Below are 20,251 nucleotides of genomic sequence, written 5' to 3' on the forward strand. Positions count from 1 at the left end.
ACATTAGATGCCAGCAGCACAGTGGGCAGGTGCACCCATCACACTTCCTGGCCTTGGCACTCTGACGTGCTAATGTGCTGGCAACTGAGGAGAATAACCTCCAGAAGCTCTGGGTCAGGGGAGCATGTTCCAGAGTGGGAGCTGTACAATGCACTGCAGCAACTCCTCTTAAACCTACCTTTGTACCATACCCAGTCTGCCAGCCAGCCAGCAAAGAGAGGAAAGAGCGACGATCCACTCTTATCATTTGGCCACAGCATCTGCATCAGTTCCTCACACTCCTCTCACTTTACTTTTACACCTTTATCCTTCCCAGTTTTTAATCTCAGGAAGTGTCATCAATGTGTGAACACTTCTAAAGGCTACGAAAATTTACACCCTCCCCAGTATTAACCTTTAAGTAGCAATCTTTCCAACTTCCTGCACATGTGATTTTGGAACCACAGAGAATCCCTACAGCGCAGGAGGCAGCCATTTGGGCCAGTGAGTCCTCACTGACTCTCAAAGAGCATTTTCCCCAGGCCCTCTCCCTCCCCACCCTATCCCTGTAATCCTGCGTAATTACTGTGGCTAATCCACCTAACCTACACATCTTTGGACACCACGGGACAATATCCCTTGGCTAATCCACCTAACCTACACATCTTTGGACGCCACGGGGCAATATCCCTTGGCTAATCAACTTAATTTACACAATTTTGGATTGCACCATTGACCCACACGAACCACACAGTTAACTCCCCATTGCTGAACAGGCTTTTGGCCTGGGTCAAGGACTCAGCCAACCACGTTGATCTTTTTCATTTCATCTGATGTTTCAGCATGACGCACGTTCAGACCTCAACTTACAATAGAAAACCTTAGCACGCCTTCGTTTGTTTTTTTTTTAAGCTTTATTCCAATCCAATCAAGTCAAATTCAATCCAATTCAGAGTCCCAGCAAGTTAGGACATTCCCAATCCGAGCTGACAAGACAGGGCTCTCAGCTCCTGGCTTGGGCTTGATCTACATGATCCAAGGCTTGATTCATTTGCATCTTGGCCAAAAGGCTGAGATGCCGCTTTTAAAAATTGCTTCAAATGAAGCTGAAATGTAACCTAATGACTTCAACCAAGCGCAGCATGTCCATACTACACTTCTTAGCCAAAAGACAGAGAAGCACACCTTCATATAATCTGAGAACTCACACATTAAAAACACCACAAACCCAACCAGGGATACTCACTGGCATCCACAATCAGCTGCAGGTCACGTACAGGTTGTGTTAACACATAGGTGATACTTCAACTTCCAACATCTACTATCATGCTATCTTACTATTAACATCTTGCTATCATGCTGAACAGGAGGTCGCAACAAGGGAACAGACCTGGAGTCAGGTTGAGAACTATGGGCCATATTTTCTCGTGATGGCCTCCTGGTATTAAGTTTATATTTATTCATTAGTGTCACAAGTAGGCTGACATTAACACTGCAATTAAGTTATTGTGAAAATCCCCCGGTCACCACACTCCAGTGCCTGTTTGGATACACCGAGGGAGATTTTAGCATGGCCAATCACCTAACCAGGATGTCCTGTGGACTGTGGGAGGAAACCGGAGCACCCGGAGGAAACCCACGCAGACACTGGGAGAATGTGCAGACCCCGTACAGACAATGACCCAAGCTGGGAATCGAACCCAGTCCCTGGCACTGTGGGGCAGCGGTGCTAACCACTGTGCCACATTACTGCTAGACTATTAATCCCAAAACTCAGCTAACGTTCAGGGGTGACCCAGGTTCGAATCCCGCCGCGACAGATGGCGGAATTTGAATTCAATAAAAAAAAATCTGGAATTAAGCGTCTACTGATGACCATGAAACCACTGTCAGAAAAAAACCATCTGGTCCACGAATGCCCTTTAGGGAAGGAAATCTGCCATCCTTACTTGGTCTGGCCTACATGTGACTCCAGAGCCACGGCAATGTGGCTGACTCTCAAATGTCCCTCCAAGGGTGACGAGAGATGGGTAATAAATGCTGGCCAGCCAGCGATGCCCATGCCCCATGGAGGAATAAAAAATATAACAGCGTGGGGGGGGGAAAATATTGGAAACAATGAAGGCACAGCCAGGCTCTGCTTTCCCGTCTAGCACATTCTGTTCTTACGTGTCGGCCTATTTATCACTCATTTTCCCTGAAGGCAAACATAGAGAACACACATATTAACTGCAATGCCAGTTCTGCTTCAACTTGTATCCAGCATTTCAATATTTGTTCTGTTTTGCAGTTCTGGGAGAGAAAGCTCCCAGTTGTGTCTTTGCCCAGAAGAAGATTGTAAGGCATCCCGCGCCCTCCTACATTGCAATTCATTGGCTATAAACCGCGGCAGTCCGAACAGGCACGGCAGAGACACAGGTCGTTGTTCTTTTATTTTCCACCTAGGTTTGCATGCAGGGGCACAGCACTGCAGATCCCAGCAACTAGACAACCTAAAGCAGCAGCAAAATGCAGCCACCAGTCTTTATGTGTAACATTGGGCACATTATCGCTAGACTATTAATCCCAAAACTCAGCTAATGTTCTGGGAGATCCAGGTTCGAATCCCGCCACAGCAGGCGGTAGAATTCGAACTCAATAAAAAAAATCTGGAATTAAGAATCTCCTGGTGACTGTGAAACCACGGCCGATTGTTGGAAAAATCCATCTGGTTCCTTTAGGGAAGGAAATCTGCCGTCCTTACCCGGTCTGGCCGACCTGTGACTCCAAAGCCACAGCAATGTGGTTGACTCTCAACACACCCTCCAAGGGCAACTAGGGATGGGCAATAAATACACACCCAGCCAGCGATGCCATGAATAAATGAAAAAAAAAGACCCAAACTAATAAAACCACAAGCGAACAGAATCAAGCGCATCAGGATGAGGAAAAGAGAGAGGGAAAGCTTTCATTGCAGAGTACAAGTATAGAATCACAGAATCCTTACAGTGCAGAAAGAGGCCATTCGGCCCATCGAGTCTGCACCGATCACAATCCCACCCAGACCCTATCCCTATAACCCCACTTATTTGCCCTGCTAACCCCCCGACATTAAGGGGCAATTTGGCATGGTCAATCAACCTAACCCGCGCATCTTTGGACCGTGGGAGGAAACCCACGCAGACACGGGGAGTGCAAACTCCAGACAGGCAGTGACCCAAGCTGGGAATCGGACCCAGGCCCCCGACGCTGTGAGGCAGCAGCGCTAACCACTGCATTCTGCTTTGTCATTTTATGTCTATTTTAAAAATGGGTGGTTACACACAGAGCCCAGTTATGTCTCTGAATGCATTTAGGGAAGGAAATCTGCTGCCTACTCTGGCCTCCGTGTGACTCCAGAGCCACAGCAATGTGGTTGACTCTCAACTGCCTGCTGAAATGGCCTAGCGAGATACTCAAGGGCTTGAGTTTCAAGGGCAACTAGGGATGGGCAATAAATGCTGGCCTCTCAGCGACGCCCATGTCCCACAGATGAATAAACAAAAAAAATAGCAACTGCGGCTCATTTGGGACAAGTTGTGGGCTAAAGATTTCAGACTGGCCGGGGACAATACTGCAATAATACTGGATGAGTGTTTGTACCAAATGGAAAACCCCCTTGATTTCTGATGGCCCCAGTGTGCAAAGGTCTTGCGACGCAGAGGCAGCCTCCCCAGCTCTGCATCTGCAACTCCTATTCTAAACCCCAATTCAGGGCTTGATAGTCAAGAGATTTTATTTGCAACGTGGCCTGACAGGTTGACGATCGGCCAGCAAATCCCTCCGGTGGGGCTGGCTGTGAGAGCAAGGGGAGCTTCCTATTCAGAAGACAACGGCAAATCAACGCAGTACTTTGCTCAGTATAATCATGGACCAAAACAATGGAACTCCATGGTCATCAATGCCCTCTTAGAACCTGAGGTGTCACAGTGGCACAGTGGTTAGCATGGCAGCCTCACAGCGCAGGTACGATTCCTGCCTCAGGTGACTGTGGAGTCTCCACATCCTCCCCGTATCTGTGTAGGTTTCCTCCGGGTGCTCCCATTTCCTCCCACATTCCAAAGATGTGTACGTTAGCTGAATTAGCCAGGTTAAGTTACCCCAGTATTATCCAAAGATGTGTAGGCTAGGTGGATTGGCCATGTTAAATTGTCCCCCACCGCCGTGTGTGCAAAGATGTGAACATTAGGTGAATTGGCCATGCTTAATTGCCCCTTAGTGTCCAAAGATGTGAACATTAGGTGGATTAGCCATGCTAAATTGCCCCAGTGTGTCCAAAGATGTGTAGGCTAGGTGGATTGGCCATGTTAAATTGCCCCAGTGTGTGCAAAGATGTGCATGTTAGGTAGATTGGCCATGCTTAATTGCCGCTTAGCGTCCAAAGATATGCGGGTTAGGTGGATTGGCCATGCTAAATTGCCCCTTAGTGTCTAAAGGTGTGTACATTAGGTGGATCAGCCAGGCTAAATTGCCCAGTGTGTCCAAAGATGTGTACGCTGGGTGGATTGGCCATGGTAAATTGCCCCTTAGTGTCCAAAGATGTGTAGGTTAGGTTGATAGGCCATGATAAATGTGTACTGATATGGTGATAGGGTGGGGGAAAAGAGAGCCTGGGTAAGATAATCTGTCAGAGTCAGTGCATACTCAGCGGGCTGAATGACCTCTTTCTGCACTGTAGGGATTACATAAGGACATGGTGACTGAAAGAGGAAGAAGTGTCCTCAAGCCGGTAAACAGAATTAGTGCCTGAACAGATGGTGCGAGTCCTCATCTGGTTCCTTCGCCTTTTCCTTCATCGACCAAGAAATAGTGACTTGTGTTACCTTAAACCAACCCTATTCGAGTTCACTTGGTTTTCCAAGTTCTACTTATATCTCACTATCACCGCAAGCTCATCAATGTTGGTATTGGATGACCTCCTCTGTGCTCGCCCATTCCTCTTTCAGTCACCATGTCCTGATGTAATCCCTACAGTGCAGAGGGAGGCCATTCAGCCCACTGAGTATGCACTGACTCTCTGACAGATTATCTTACCCAGGCCCTATTTCCCCCACCCTATCACCATATCAGTACACATTTATCATGGCCTATCAACCTAACCTGCATATCTTTGGACACTAAGGGGCAATTTACTATGGCCAATCCACCCAGCCTACACATCTTTGGACACACTGGGGCAATTCAGCCTGGCTAATCCACCTAATGTACACACCTTTGGACACTAAAGGGCAATTTAGCATGGCCAACCCACCTAACCTGCATATCTTTGGACATCCTGGGGCTGGTCTTTCTAGCCACACACGCCCCCAAAACCAGAAATCCCCGCCCGAGGTCAACGGACCTGCAAGCGAGCCACCAAATGTTCTGTCCCATCTGCTACAATTCCCAGGGCGGGTGAGATGGGAAAATTCCACCCCTGGAAATGCTTCACTTACAATCAACGCTCCAGGGGCCTAATAATGGATAACATTTGAAGAAGTCCTGAGAAATCCTCATCATTAGTAAATGAAAATTATCTCCAAGTTTTAAAATGCTGCCTTCATAGCAAAACATAACACTAAAAATGGCTCGCTGGGCCATGTCAGAAGGCAGATGAGAGTCAACGACATTGCTGTGGCTCTGGGGTCACATGTAGGCCGGACCAGGTAAGGATGGCAGATTTCCTTCCCTAAAGAACATTAGTGAAACGGATGGGTATTTAATGGCAATTTCACAGCCACTTGACTGAAACTACTAGACTACTAACTCATTGAACTTAAACTCCTCCAGCAGCAGTGGTGGGATTTGAACTCACGGCCCATACCTGGTCCTCTGGAGTTCAACCACATCACCACCACGTATGTGGCATTTGCAACACAGAGCAAGAATGCACACTGTACGTATAAGCGCGGCCAAACCCAGGCACGGTCCATCAATAATATTTGTCTGCTTTTCAGTTCCAGCCCCCTGGAAACGAGCCTGTGTTTTGATTTGCTATTTTTGAGGTTAGGCTGCTGCTTCCAAATGAGACTCTCACACAAGATATGCGCACGGAAATGTACTCTTTTGGAAAGAGATTGCGGCGAGAAAGTAGGCCAAAAGCTTCATTTTCACACACCAGCATCCAGCCAGAGAAACTAACCTTACACGTTACACGTTTGGGGTGGCACAGTGGTTAGCACCGCTGCCTCACAGCGCCAGGGACCTGGGTTCAATTCCCGGCCTCGGGTCACTGTCTGTGTAGAGTTTGTACATTCTTCCCACGTCTGCGTAGAGTTTGTACATTCTTCCCACGTCTGCGTGGGTTTCCTCCGGGTGCTCCGGTTACCCCCCTACATCTCAAAGATGTGCAGGGTCTGGATTGGCCATCCTAAGTTGATCCTTAGTGTCAGGAGGATTAGAGGGTAAATATGTGGGGTGGTGAGAATAGGGCCTGGGTGGGATTGTGATCAGTGCTGACTCAATGGGCCAAATGGCCTCCTTCTGCACTCTGTGTCTGGTAGTGCAGCAGACATTGATACAACATAGTGTAGAGGGGGACAAATGATTAAACAATAATACTGGCCCTCACTCAACAAAGTCATTGTACTTTGGTCATGGCATCGCTGTGTGGTGTTGAGAGGAACTCGGGCCTTCCCAGCAGGATGGGAAGGAAAATATTTGGGCGAGGGTCCCACATGGGGTTTTGGAAGGAGTGGGAAGACAACCAATGTGTCGGATGATAAATAAACAGTGGGAACAAAGGTAGAAGGCGGGATTCTCATCTCCGCCCCACCCTGCTGTAGGTGAGGACAGAGTACTTGGCGTTCCACTTGAACGTTGGAGGCTGAGGGGGTGACCTGACAGAAGTTTACAAAAATTATGAGAGGCACGGACAGAATGGATAGTCGGGGTCTTTTTCCCCAGGGTAGAAATATCAATTACTAGGGGACATGGGTTCAAGGTAAAAAGGGGGAAAGTCTAAAGGAGATGTGGGAGGCAAGTGTCTTTCCCGCAAAGGGTGGTGAGTGTCTGGAACGCGCTGCCGGAGGAGGTGATAGAAGCAGATACAACAGCAACGTTTAAGAGGCAGCTTGACAGACACATGAATAGACAGCAAATAGATCGATACGGAACATGTCGAGGCAAAAGATTAAATCAAATTTGACGATGAAAGCTGAAGCCAAAAGAGATAACACTGGAAATTCTCAGCAGCTCTGGCAACATCTGTGAGGAGAGAAAAGAGCTGATGTTTCGAGTCCAAATCAAAGGCAAAAAAGTCTTCAGTTTAGAAAGGCGTCATGTGTTAGCACAGGGTGGGCCGAAGGGTCTGTTCCAATGCGATACTATAATTTGTTATATTCACCTTCAGCTGCACCAGAGAACCCCAGCCACGAATGTAGATGGAGGTTTCCGACAAGAATTTAAACAAATATACATCCAAATGTTAAACTGTCTCCTCAAGCCAATGGCTCAGTAAGTAACGCAGCACCATCAACTCTACTGAAGTACTATCTGATCTGTACACAAGCAATTCAACCACTCAGGGAACAGTGGCTACAATTGCTACTATTAATTCAAAGAGCATTATTTTACAAAGCCGTAATGAAGCACTTGGCTTAACAACCTGGCTATGGTTCAATCCTGGGACAAGAGGCCTGGATGATAAACAGGATCTCTCAATTGACAGGAGTCCCAGGTGTTGTTCAGCTAGGGGAAAAAAACTCAGTTTCCTTGGACCTTTCCAGCTCTAGAGAAAAAAGGATATTTCAAGACAAGTCTTTTCTGCAACAAATTTAGGAGGTTGTAGAACTGGTGTCATGCTCCAAGGGAGAACCAGTCCATCATGCAAACCAGCCTCCCATCCATTGACTCCGTCTATACTTCCCGCTGCCTCGGGAAAGCAGCCAGCATAATCAAGGAACCTCCAGACATTCTCTCTTCCACCTTCTTCCGTCGGGGAAAAGATACAAGAATCTGAGGTCACCTACCAACCAACTCAAGAACAACTTCTGCTGCCATCAGACTTTTGATGGCGAGCTTCAGGTTTATAGGTGTCCAGATCACCAACAACCTGTCCAAGTCTCCCCATGCTGACACTATAGTTAAGAAAGTCCACCAATGCCTCTAGTTTCTCAGAAGATTAAGGAAATTTGACATGCCCGCTACGGCTCTCACCAACTTTTGCAAATGCACCATCGAAAGCACTTCCTGGTTGTATCACAGCTTGGTTTGGCTCCTGCTCTGCCCAAGTCCGCAAGAAAATACAAAGCGTTGTGAATGAAGCCCAATCCATCACACAAACCAGCCTCCCATCCATTGACTCTGTCTACACTTCCCGCTGCCTTGGCAAAGCGGCCAGCATAATCAAGGACTCCATGCACCCTGGACATATTTTCTTCCACCGGGAAAAAGGCACAAAAGCCTGAGGTCACGTACCAACAGACTCGAGAACAGCTTCTTCCCTGCTGCTGTCAGACTTTTGAATGGACCTACCTTGCATTAAGTTGCTCTTTCTCTACACCCTAGCTATGAGTGTAACATTACATTCTGCACTCTGTCCTTTCCTTATCTATGAATGGTATGCTTTGTTTGTATAACATGCAAGAAACAATACTTTTTCACCGTATACTAATACACACGACAATAATAAATCAAGTCAAACGCATTCACCGACACAGACCGAGTGCAAAATGGCCACTCACTTACCTGTTCCACATCGAATTATTTGTCGGTGTGCATTGTAGAGAAATTTCTTCGTTCCCTAAAAACAAAAGAAATCATTTTTCAATCCTCACTGTAAAGATATTATAACATTTCTTTTCTGGGGAAAAAAAAAGTTCTTAAATAAGCAGAATGACTCAGCTGCTTGCAATAGATCTGATATTAAAAAAATGCATCAGCGCTGACAAAACAAACCTTGCTATCATGTTATATTGAGAAGCTGAGACAACGTAGCTTTCTTATCTCCTTGTAAAGGTGGCCGCCAACCAAAACACAGACCTTAAATTCCTATAAAGGTCGGGTCTTTTTCCAACTTAAATCAAAACTAAATTAGCCCAAGAGGAAGGATTGCCAAAGACTTGAGATATTTTTTATTCTTTCATAGGATGCGGGCATCGCCAGCAATAAGATATAGGAGCAGAATTAGTATGTTTTGCCTGTACAGTGCGTGAGAAACAATACTTTTCAGTCTATCCCAGTACATGTGACAATAATAAATCAGATCAAAAAATCAGAAGTTGAAAATCAGAAAGGAAAAAGCAGTGTCGTTAAAGAATATTAAAAATAACCACAAGATCTTGATAGATTGCAACTCGACAGAGTTTAGAAGGGTGAGGAGGGATCTCATTGAAACTCACACTACGCTGAAACGTCTGGATCGAGTGGACATGGGGAAGATGTTTCTCTGAGTCGGAGAGACTCAGATCCGAGGGCACAGCCTCAGAGTAAAGGAACGATCCTTTCGAACCTAGATAAAGGGAAATTTCTTCAGCCCGTGGGTGGAAGTCATTTCCACAGAAGGCTGCGGAGGGCACGTCACTGAGTGTATTTAAGGCAGAGATATATAGGTTCTTGATTGGTAAGGGGATCAAAAGTTATTCATTAGTGCCACAAGTCAGCTGACATTAACACCACAATGAAGTTACTTTGAAAACCCTTGCGTCGCCACACTCTGGCGCCTGTTGAATTGTGGGAGGAAACCCACACAGACACAGAGAGAACGTGCAAACTCCACACACACACACACACACACACACACACACCCAAGCCGGGAATCAAACCTGGGTGCTGTGAGGCAGCAGTGCTAACTACCGTGCCGCACAATGCCTCAGGTAATAACATCCCAAAGTGCTGGAAAGCCTTTGAGAGTCGGGTAGTATCTGTGGACAGAATCTTTGAAGTGTCATTTTGGACTCAAAGGAAACGGCGGGAGAACGGGGTTGAGTAACTCATCAGCCATGATCAAATGGCAGCACAAACTCGACGGGCGGAATGGCCTAATTCCATCCAGAGTTAATTGCCGCGAGTTTTTCCGTCTCCACTGGCTGATGGGTTTCCTGGTGAGCCAAAGAAAACAACTATTGCCTTCGGCGGGACTGGAAGATCCCACCGCTGACCAATGGTGAGCCAGCTCTGTCAGAGGAAAATCCCAGCCATCGACTGGAGTCCGGAATGACTCTTCGATGTCTCTGTCCACACAGACTACCAGACCCACAAAGCTTTTCCAGCACTTTTGGATTTTATTATCTGAGGCATTGAGTCGGCACGGTGGCACAGTGGTTAGCACCGCTGCCTCACAGTGCCAAGGACCCATGTTCGATTCCGGTCTTGGGTCACTGTCTGTGCAGAGTCTGCACATTCTCCCAGTGTCTGCATGGGTTTCCTCCGGGTGCTCTGGTTTCCTCCCACAATTTGAAAGATGTGCTGGTTAGGTGCACTGACCCGAACAAGCGCCGGAGTGTGGCAACTAGGGGAATTTCACAGCAACTTTGTTGAAGTGTTAATATAAGCCTATTTGCGACTAATAAATAAACTTTACTTCAATTGGCAGAGTGGTTAGTACTGCTGCCTCACAGAACTGGGGACCCGGGTTCGATTCCCGGCCTCGGGTCACTGCCTGTGCAGAGTCTGCACGTTCTCCCCGTGTCTGCGCGGGTTTCCTCCGGGTACTCCAGTTTCCTCCCAAAGTCCGAAAGACGTGCTGGTTAGGGTGCACTGGCCGTGCTAAATTCTCCCTCAGTGTACCCAAACAGCGTGTGGCGACTAGGGGATTTTCACAGTAACTTCACTGCAGTGTTAACGTGAGCCTACCTGCGACACTAATAAATAAACTTTTAACTCAATCTAAAGCCAGATGCTCGGGTAGGTTACGTAATAAGGCTTTTCACCAGATCAGAAAGTAGCCAGCAGCCCCTGAACCCTTTTGAGTTAAAAATGCCTATGCCAACAGATGCATGGTTCACTCCATGCTATTTTAAACAAACCCTGAAAAAAAAGGCATCAATATCACAGGGTAGTTTTACATGTCGCGATAGCAAAATTTTAAAAATAGCACTTTCAAATGTCATTAAACAGCCGAGGAAGCAGCTTCAGCCAAAAATACCTACTGCTATTGAAATTACAAAGTAAATGACGCAAGTAATTTTTATGCATGTATTTTTATGTCAGCTATTAGCAGGGCCTGCGAATGGACTGCTTACAGCAAATATTGATGCATTATTATGCTTTGTAAATAAGCCATCTTCCCTTTGATGCTTTCGCCTCTCAAAGGGCACAGCTTTCCTTTAAAGTTGATTTGTTTAACTTGACTATAAAAACACTTATCCCACCCCCCACCCCACAACGAATCTAACCCATCGGAAGCAAAGGCGGTCGCTGAAGAATCGGACGGCCAACAATAACACCGGGGCTCTGACACGTGGTGAGAAGCATTTTGATTTTAGAAGCAATTTAAAGAACAAGGGTCAGGGTTCAGGAAGACAATGATTATTTAAACAGGAATGACCTCATCCCAGGCTGGGCAAATCTGGCACTGCAGAACTGCTCATCCTTTTAAACCATTTACAGCAATGACTGCAGTCCCATTTCACCAGTTAGGTGATACGTCACAGGGAAACAATATCCGACCGAGAGGACCCACCAAACTGGACCGTTCGGTTAAATTCCAAACCATCCCAAATAACGTTTGGCCGTTTGATTGATGTGATTTATTATTATCGCATGTATTAACATACAGTGAAAGTATGTATTGCTCCTTGCACAAAGCAGACCGTTCACAGAGAAGGAAAGGAGACAGTGCAGAATGTAGTGTTACACTCATAGCTAGGGTGCAGTGAAAGATCAACTGAGTGCGAGGTAGGTCCATTCAAAGTTCTGATGGCAGCAGGGAAGAAGCTGTTCTTGAGTTGGTTGGCGTGTGACCTCAGACTTTTGTATCTTTTTCCCAATGGAAGAAAATGGAAGAGAGAATGTCCGGGGCGCGTAGGGTCTTTGATTATGCTGGTGGCTTTTCCGAAGTGTAAGACAGAGTCAATGGATGGGAGGCTGGTTTGCATGATGGACTAGGCTTTATTCGTGACCCTTTGTAGTTTCTTGTGGTCTTGGGCAGACCGCAGCCATACCAAGCTGAGATACAACCAGAAAGAATGCTTTTGATGGTGAGCGCTGTACTAGACATGCCAAATTTCCTTAATCTTCTGAGAAAGTATAAGCGTTAGTGGGCTGCCTTGAGGGGATGGGGCAAGGGAACGTGCACGCGTAAAAAGGGGGGGTGGGGGAGGTGAGGGGCGTGCGCGCGCGGGGATCTGGGGGGAGCTGAGGGGGTACGCGCTTGTGAGGGGGGGCCAGGGGGCGCGCACGAGGGTGAGGTGACAAGGGGTGGGGACGCCTGCGAGGGGAGGGGGGGTGCATGCGAGGACAAGGGGAGAGAGGTCGCACGCGAGGAGGAAGGAAGAGAGAGCGAGCGCCAGAAGGATGGGAAAGTGAGAGACAGGAGAGAAAACAAGACAGGAATTGATGAGGTAGAGCGAGAAATGATACGGGTCGAGGGAGAATGGGCTAGGGACTGATGCAGAGAAGGAGAGAGAGAGAGAAAATGTGGTGTATTACATTTAAAATTAACTCTGATTATTGTACTAATCAGTCGCAATAAATGCAGCAAAAATGATCGCTGACAGATGGGACAAATATTAAATCCAGGTGTCCGAAGGTGTTTATGCCGTTTACACATTTTTCACTGAGAAAGACATACACATCTTCCCAAAAACTGATTCACTTTATGTTCAACATGGATTTAAATCTAACTCCATAATTTCCAAAATAACAAAATGTTTAAATGAGCAGTTAGCACATTCAGTCAGTGTGCAGACATAGCCCACAATTCACAAACAGGTTTCAACATCAAAATTTATTTATTAGTGAAAAATAGGCTTACATTAACAGTGCAGTAAAGTCACCACACTCCAGCACCTGTTCAAACCACCAAATCAACACGTCTTTCAGAACGTGGGAGGAAACAAGAGCACCGAGGGGAAAACCCACACAGACATGGGGAGAATGTGCAAACTCCACACAGACAGTGACCCAAGCTGGGAATCAAACCCGGGTCCCTGGCACTGTGAAGCAGCAGTGCTAACCACAGTGCCACCCTGGAAGACAGACTTTCTCTGAAACTCCAACCCAACAGGTTCAACTTCCCTTCTATACAGAGTCTCTCACTGAGCAACCAGAAAGGTAATATTGACGTTACTGTCCTTATTATTATTAATGCGTCAAATTTGGTCGAGAATGGTGACTTGAATCAAAATTCCAGAATCTGCCTCCACACATCAGAACTGGATTTGCATCAAAAACCATATCCAGGAATCGGTTTTTGAAAAAAAATCTCACAAAGCATCATGCCAGCGACAAATGTGTCCGCTTTACAGAGTGAAGCTCAAATCAAACTCCATTTTGCCAATGCGACTGTCTAAAAATAAAAGGTGCTATGGCAAAATTACACTTCAACAACCTGCCACATTTTCAATCATTAGAAGAGATCCTTTTCTTAAACAAAAACAGGAACTCAAACATGCTTTTATAGAACCACAGAAATGTTACCATGCAGCAAGGGGCCATTCAGCCCATCGGGTTGTGTGGGTGCATTTTTCTGATTGCTGTAAGCTGGGCCATGACGATTCTTCTTTCCCTATTAACATTGCCTTGTACACAGCCCAAACTCACATTCTGACCCCAATAAATTGCTGCTAAAACGTGAGCGAGCACGAGAAAGAATATTTCTGCACCACTTCTTGGACCTCAGGGTTACTCCAAGTGATGCTGGAGGAATTTCTTCACTCGGAGGGCGGGGAACCTTTGGAATTTTCTATTGCAGAGGGATGCAGAGCTCAGTCACTGGGTACGTTCGAGAGAGGGATCCACAGGTTTCCAGGGCGCTGATAACAGCCAGAGATTTGGCGGGTGGCGCAGTGACACAGTAGTTAGCACTGCTGCTTCACAGCACCAGGGACCTGGGCTCAATTCCAGCTTGGGTGACTGTCTGTGTGGAGTCCACACATTCTCTGCATGGGTTTCCTCCACAGACTAGCAGATTAGGTGGATTGGCCGTGCTAAATTTCCCCTCGATGTCCAAAGATGTGCAGGTTAGATGGATTGGCCATGTTAAATTGCCTTTAGTGTCCCAAGACATGCAGGTTAGGTGGATTGGTCATGCTAAATTGTCCCTTAGTATCCCAGAATATGTCGGTTAGGTAGATTGGTCATGCAAATTGCCTTAGAGTCAGGGGGATTATGGGGCTAAATATGTGGTGTTACAGGGATAGGGCCTGGATGGGGTTGTTGTCAGTGCAGGTTTGGTGGTCTAAATGACCTCCTTCTGCACTGTAGGGACTCTGTGACTTGGGAAAATGGCGTGAGGATGGGTGATCAGCCCAGTTCAAGGGGCACAACAGGCTTGAGGGGCTGAATGGGGCTCCTCGTGTCCCCAAGCTGCTCAAGCTAATGGAAGTGCGACTGGGCACACTTAATTACACGACTGTTCCTTCTCTAATAGAACATTCCAGCAAAACAAAACCCCAACGAACTTGATTCCCCAAGAAGTTCTGGACTAAACTGCAATATCAAATGAGAAACAGCAGTGTAGGCAAACTGCATCCTTCACAATGCAAATTGTTAATGCTTGAAGTGACAAAAAAAAACTTATCACGATTCATTCAGATGAATGAAATTGGGTGACACAGTGGTTAGCGCTGCTGCCTCACAGTGTCAGGGACCTGGGTTCAATTCCCAGCTTGGGTCACTGTTTGTGTGGAGTTTGCACATTCTCCCCGTGACTGTGTGAGTTTCCTCCGGTTTCCTCCTACAGTCTGAAAGATGTGCCGGTTAGGTGCTAAATTCTCTCTTAGTGTACCCGAACAGGCGCCAGAGTGTGGCGACTAGGGGATTTTCACAGCAACTTCATTGCAGTGTTAATGTCAGCTTACTTGCAACTAATAAATAAGCTGTGAACTTAAAAATCTCAGGGTCAAGAACACAACCCAAATAGTTTCTTAAAGTTTTATTTATTAGTGTCACAAGTAGGCTTACATTAACACTGCAATGAGAGTGGGAGGGCATGAACGCAAACCAGCCTCCCATCCGTTGACACATCCCACTGCCTCGGCAAAGCAGCCAACATAATCAAGGACCCCACGCACCCCGGACATTCTCTCTTCCACCTTCTCCCTTTAGGAAAAAGATACCAAAGTCTGAGGTCACGTACCAACCGACTCAAGAACAGCTTCTTCCCCGCTGCTGAATGGACTTACCGTGTATTAAGTTGATCTTTCTCTACACCCCAGCTACGACTGTAGCACTACATGCTGAACTCTCTTGTTTCCTTCTCTATGAACGGTATGCTTTGTCTATACAGCACGCAAGAAACAATACTTTTCACTGTATGTTAATACACGTGACAATTATAAAATCAAATCAAGTTACTGTGAAAATCCCCCAGTCGTCACACTCCGGCACCTGTTCGGGTACACTGAGGGAGAATTTAGCAGGGCCAACGCACCCTTACCAGCACGTTTTTCGGACTATGGGAGGAAACCAGAGCACCCAGAGGAAACCCATGGGGAGAATGCGCAAACTCCACACGGTGACCCAAGCTGGGAATCAAACCCAGGTCCCCGGCGCTGTCAGGCAGCTGTGCTAACCACTGTGCCACCGTATCACGCTAAATATTGGCCAGAGGTTGGAATATCGAAGACCGCGTGTGCATTATAAGCACAATTCAATGCGGAGCCCATGCTGCTGGGTTTTAAACATGGAATCAAATCAGTAATCCTTTGTCAATACAAAGTATCAAGTGTGGGCTTGCCACAATTAGGAACCGGTTGCAACTGCAAACTCAGGTCTAAAGCAAAATGTCAGGTCTGATCGCAAAGCTTTGTAATCTTTGCCATGCGGTCGACACTGAAACCAACCATTTCAAAGCAAGTTCTCCCCCTTGTATCTGGGGTGTTTAAAGTGGCTGTGTTTGACCCCGCTACAACTGTGGGAAACATTGTCAGCAGGAGGAAATGCACGGCCCGGACGAGGGCAAAAAAGAAATGCCACCCAACACTGCAGTTTTTCCTAAAGAGCAACATTGGATAAAAAGGTAGAGTTGGAAAGGAAGGTATTGGGTCTAAGTTGCTGGGGGCAAAGGGGGGGGGCAAAGAGAAGGAAGAGTGGGGGGGCAGAAGGGGGGGGCAGAGGGGGGAAGAGTGGGGGGCAAAGGGGGAAGAGTGGGGGGAGAGTGGGGAGATGGAGGGGGCAGAGGGGGGAAAGCGGGGGGGCAAAGGGGAAAAGAGTCGGGGGAGAGTAGGGGGGGACAGAGGGGGGGAAGAGAGTGGGGGGCAGAGGGGGGAAAGCGGGGTGGGGGAGAGTGTGGGGGGGGGGAGAGAGCGGGGGGGGGAGAGCGGGGGGGGGGAGAGCGGGGGGGGGAGCGGGGGGGGGGAGAGCGGGGGGGGAGAGCGGGGGGGAGAGCGGGGGGGGAGAGCGGGGGGGGAGAGCGGGGGGGGAGAGCGGGGGGGGAGAGAATGGGGAGATGGGGGGGAGTGAATGGGGAGATGGGGGGGAGTGAATGGGGAGATGGGGGGGAGTGAATGGGGAGATGGGGGGGAGTGAATGGGGAGATGGGGGGGAGTGAATGGGGAGATGGGGGGGAGTGAATGGGGAGATGGGGGGGAGTGAATGGGGAGATGGGGGGGAGTGAATGGGGAGATGGGGGGGAGTGAATGGGGAGATGGGGGGGAGTGAATGGGGAGATGGGGGGGAGTGAATGGGGAGATGGGGGGGAGTGAATGGGGAGATGGGGGGGAGTGAATGGGGAGATGGGGGGGAGTGAATGGGGAGATGGGGGGGAGTGAATGGGGAGATGGGGGGGAGTGAATGGGGAGATGGGGGGGAGTGAATGGGGAGATGGGGGGGAGTGAATGGGGAGATGGGGGGGAGTGAATGGGGAGATGGGGGGGAGTGAATGGGGAGATGGGGGGGAGTGAATGGGGAGATGGGGGGGAGTGAATGGGGAGATGGGGGGGAGTGAATGGGGAGATGGGGGGGAGTGAATGGGGAGATGGGGGGGAGTGAATGGGGAGATGGGGGGGAGTGAATGGGGAGATGGGGGGGAGTGAATGGGGAGATGGGGGGGAGTGAATGGGGAGATGGGGGGGAGTGAATGGGGAGATGGGGGGGAGTGAATGGGGAGATGGGGGGGAGTGAATGGGGAGATGGGGGGGAGTGAATGGGGAGATGGGGGGGAGTGAATGGGGAGATGGGGGGGAGTGAATGGGGAGATGGGGGGGAGTGAATGGGGAGATGGGGGGGAGTGAATGGGGAGATGGGGGGGAGTGAATGGGGAGATGGGGGGGAGTGAATGGGGAGATGGGGGGGAGTGAATGGGGAGATGGGGGGGAGTGAATGGGGAGATGGGGGGGAGTGAATGGGGAGATGGGGGGGAGTGAATGGGGAGATGGGGGGGAGTGAATGGGGAGATGGGGGGGAGTGAATGGGGAGATGGGGGGGAGTGAATGGGGAGATGGGGGGGAGTGAATGGGGAGATGGGGGGGAGTGAATGGGGAGATGGGGGGGAGTGAATGGGGAGATGGGGGGAGTGAATGGGGAGATGGGGGGAGTGAATGGGGAGATGGGGGGGAGTGAATGGGGAGATGGGGGGGAGTGAATGGGGAGATGGGGGGGAGTGAATGGGGAGATGGGGGGAGTGAATGGGGAGATGGGGGGGAGTGAATGGGGAGATGGGGGGGAGTGAATGGGGAGATGGGGGGGAGTGAATGGGGAGATGGGGGGGAGTGAATGGGGAGATGGGGGGGAGTGAATGGGGAGATGGGGGGGAGTGAATGGGGAGATGGGGGGGAGTGAATGGGGAGATGGGGGGGAGTGAATGGGGAGATGGGGGGGAGTGAATGGGGAGATGGGGGGGAGTGAATGGGGAGATGGGGGGGAGTGAATGGGGAGATGGGGGGGAGTGAATGGGGAGATGGGGGGGAGTGAATGGGGAGATGGGGGGGAGTGAATGGGGAGATGGGGGGGAGTGAATGGGGAGATGGGGGGGAGTGAATGGGGAGATGGGGGGGAGTGAATGGGGAGATGGGGGGAGTGAATGGGGAGATGGGGGGGGAGTGAATGGGGAGATGGGGGGGAGTGAATGGGGAGATGGGGGGGGAGTGAATGGGGAGATGGGGGGGGAGTGAATGGGGAGATGGGGGGGGAGTGAATGGGGAGATGGGGGGGAGTGAATGGGGAGATGGGGGGGGAGTGAATGGGGAGATGGGGGGGGAGTGAATGGGGAGATGGGGGGAGTGAATGGGGAGATGGGGGGGGAGTGAATGGGGAGATGGGGGGGAGTGAATGGGGAGATGGGGGGGAGTGAATGGGAGATGGGGGGGGAGTGAATGGGGAGATGGGGGGAGTGAATGGGGAGATGGGGGGGGAGTGAATGGGGAGATGGGGGGGGAGTGAATGGGGAGATGGGGGGGAGTGAATGGGGAGATGGGGGGGAGTGAATGGGGAGATGGGGGGGAGTGAATGGGGAGACTGAGATCAGGGGCAGAGTGGGGACACTTTGCTGTCCTCCTACCTGTCTGCACACAGCGCTGTCCTATTGCATTCACCTCGGCAGAATCCAGTGTATCCAGCCCCAGCGCCTCATTAGAACAGCTTCCTTCAAATGACACCGCGTCAGGAAGGCGATAGGAAGTAATACATAAACATATGCGTGCATTAGACAGACAGAGAGAGAGAAAGTCTTACACCAAGCAGGCAGGAAGAGAAGCTGTGGGCGTGCTGGTTGCTGTGGCGATGAGAGGGGTTTTCTGTCCAGTTGCCACCCACTTGTCCTCAGTCTCCCTTCATTCTCGGCACTGGATTAAATAAATCCACCCCCTCCCCGCAACAAAACCTCAACACAGGGATGTCTAGCGAGGGGGAGGAGATGAGGCAAAACATGCACTCCCTCCTCACCCACCGCTGCAGAAAAATACAATGTGAAGACTTGCAAGAGAGAGGGAGAAAAGCACCCGCTGTCAACCCGGAGCACGCGCTTCACTCCGCTCCGCCGCGTTCCATCCCCGGGCTCAGATTCTAAATTCCCGGGCCAACGTTCTATTATCCCGGGTCAACGTTCCTTCCCCGGGCTCAGATTCTAAATTCCCGGGCCAACGTTCTATTACCCCGGGCTCAGATTCTAAACACCCCCCGGGTCAATGTTCCATTCCCGGGCCAACGTTCTATTACCCCGGGCTCAGATTCTAAACTCCCTGCCAACGTTCTGCAGCCAAACACCACCACCACCACCCCCCCAGCTTCATCTAGCAGCCCCGGTGCAAGCTTCCCTCCACAGGAGCATGGAAAGGAGGGAAGGAAGGTGGAAAAAGCATTGCGTTCAGATGGAACAGACTGAATGAGCGCTGTGCAGCCTGCGCCGGCCAAGGTTAATGCAATTCTCACTGTAAAATCCTCCAGTCGGTGGGAACTCTGCAGTCAGCAAAGGGGAAGCCAATTGGACCGTCCCTCTCAAATGCCATGTGACCACTATTACTAGGGAAATACATACGTCATTGTCTTGTATATACAATTAAAAAAATAATTCAGGATTGTGAATTTTAGCACCGTCTGTGCATATTGTAGCTGGCCCTTTTTCCTGTGTTGCAAAGATGCTGCAACATTTTAACCAGCATCTGACGTCCTGATTCTTCCGACTAACGATTGCTCTGCCTAAATAAATGAGGCATTGCTCTTAAAATTTTGCCAACTTATTTACCAGCATTAGAGGAAAGGTTGTTTTTTTTTCTCATTTTCCAATAACAAAGCAGTAGCAGAAAAGCTCGGCTGATATGCAAAGTGTAAGGGACGCGGGGACGCATCCTCTCCTCTGATGCAGCATCTGAGAATGGCAGGCTTGAGCCCCCCTCCGAGCGTTTTAGGCGATTTGCTGTTTTGCCCGAACAATAACGTGCATTCGGTTTGACCAGCAAAAACAAACTTTGTTGCATTCTTGCGTGCTGGGAGTGTGGCTTTACTTCTAACATTTGATGCAGAATGTATTGCTGATGTTGCAACTGGAGACAAAATAAAACGGGGTAGTTTGCTCCTGGAGGGAGGGACAATGAAAGGAGGTTGTAACCTGAGACAGCAAGCAACAATCTTATGACAAACAGGTCTGCGGGCAGGACTTTCACATCGTGGTTACTCAATAACTGAGAATCCATTCTCGTTAACTGAGACTGTCACTGGTACCTGAGGGAGTGCATTC

General features: G+C 49.2%; 1 protein-coding gene across 3 annotated transcripts in view; it reads right to left on the reverse strand.

Annotated features, from left to right (window-relative positions):
- LOC145350763 (1-phosphatidylinositol 4,5-bisphosphate phosphodiesterase beta-4-like) overlaps positions 1-19,443 on the reverse strand; it is a 451,544-nt gene extending 432,101 nt beyond the window's left edge. For all 3 annotated transcript variants that reach the window (XM_080200036.1, XM_080200037.1, XM_080200034.1), the window contains exons 1-2: positions 18,578-19,443; positions 8,665-8,719 (exon numbers count right to left, since the gene is read on the reverse strand). The gene's annotated coding sequence lies outside the window, so the exon portion shown is untranslated. The remainder of the gene's footprint in view (positions 1-8,664; positions 8,720-18,577) is intronic.
- Positions 19,444-20,251: the final 808 nt, after the last annotated feature.

This window comes from Carcharhinus amblyrhynchos, chromosome 12 (assembly GCF_965287045.1).
Source record: "Carcharhinus amblyrhynchos chromosome 12, sCarAmb.v2.hapA, whole genome shotgun sequence".
In the NCBI taxonomy this organism is placed as follows: domain Eukaryota; kingdom Metazoa; phylum Chordata; class Chondrichthyes; order Carcharhiniformes; family Carcharhinidae; genus Carcharhinus; species Carcharhinus amblyrhynchos.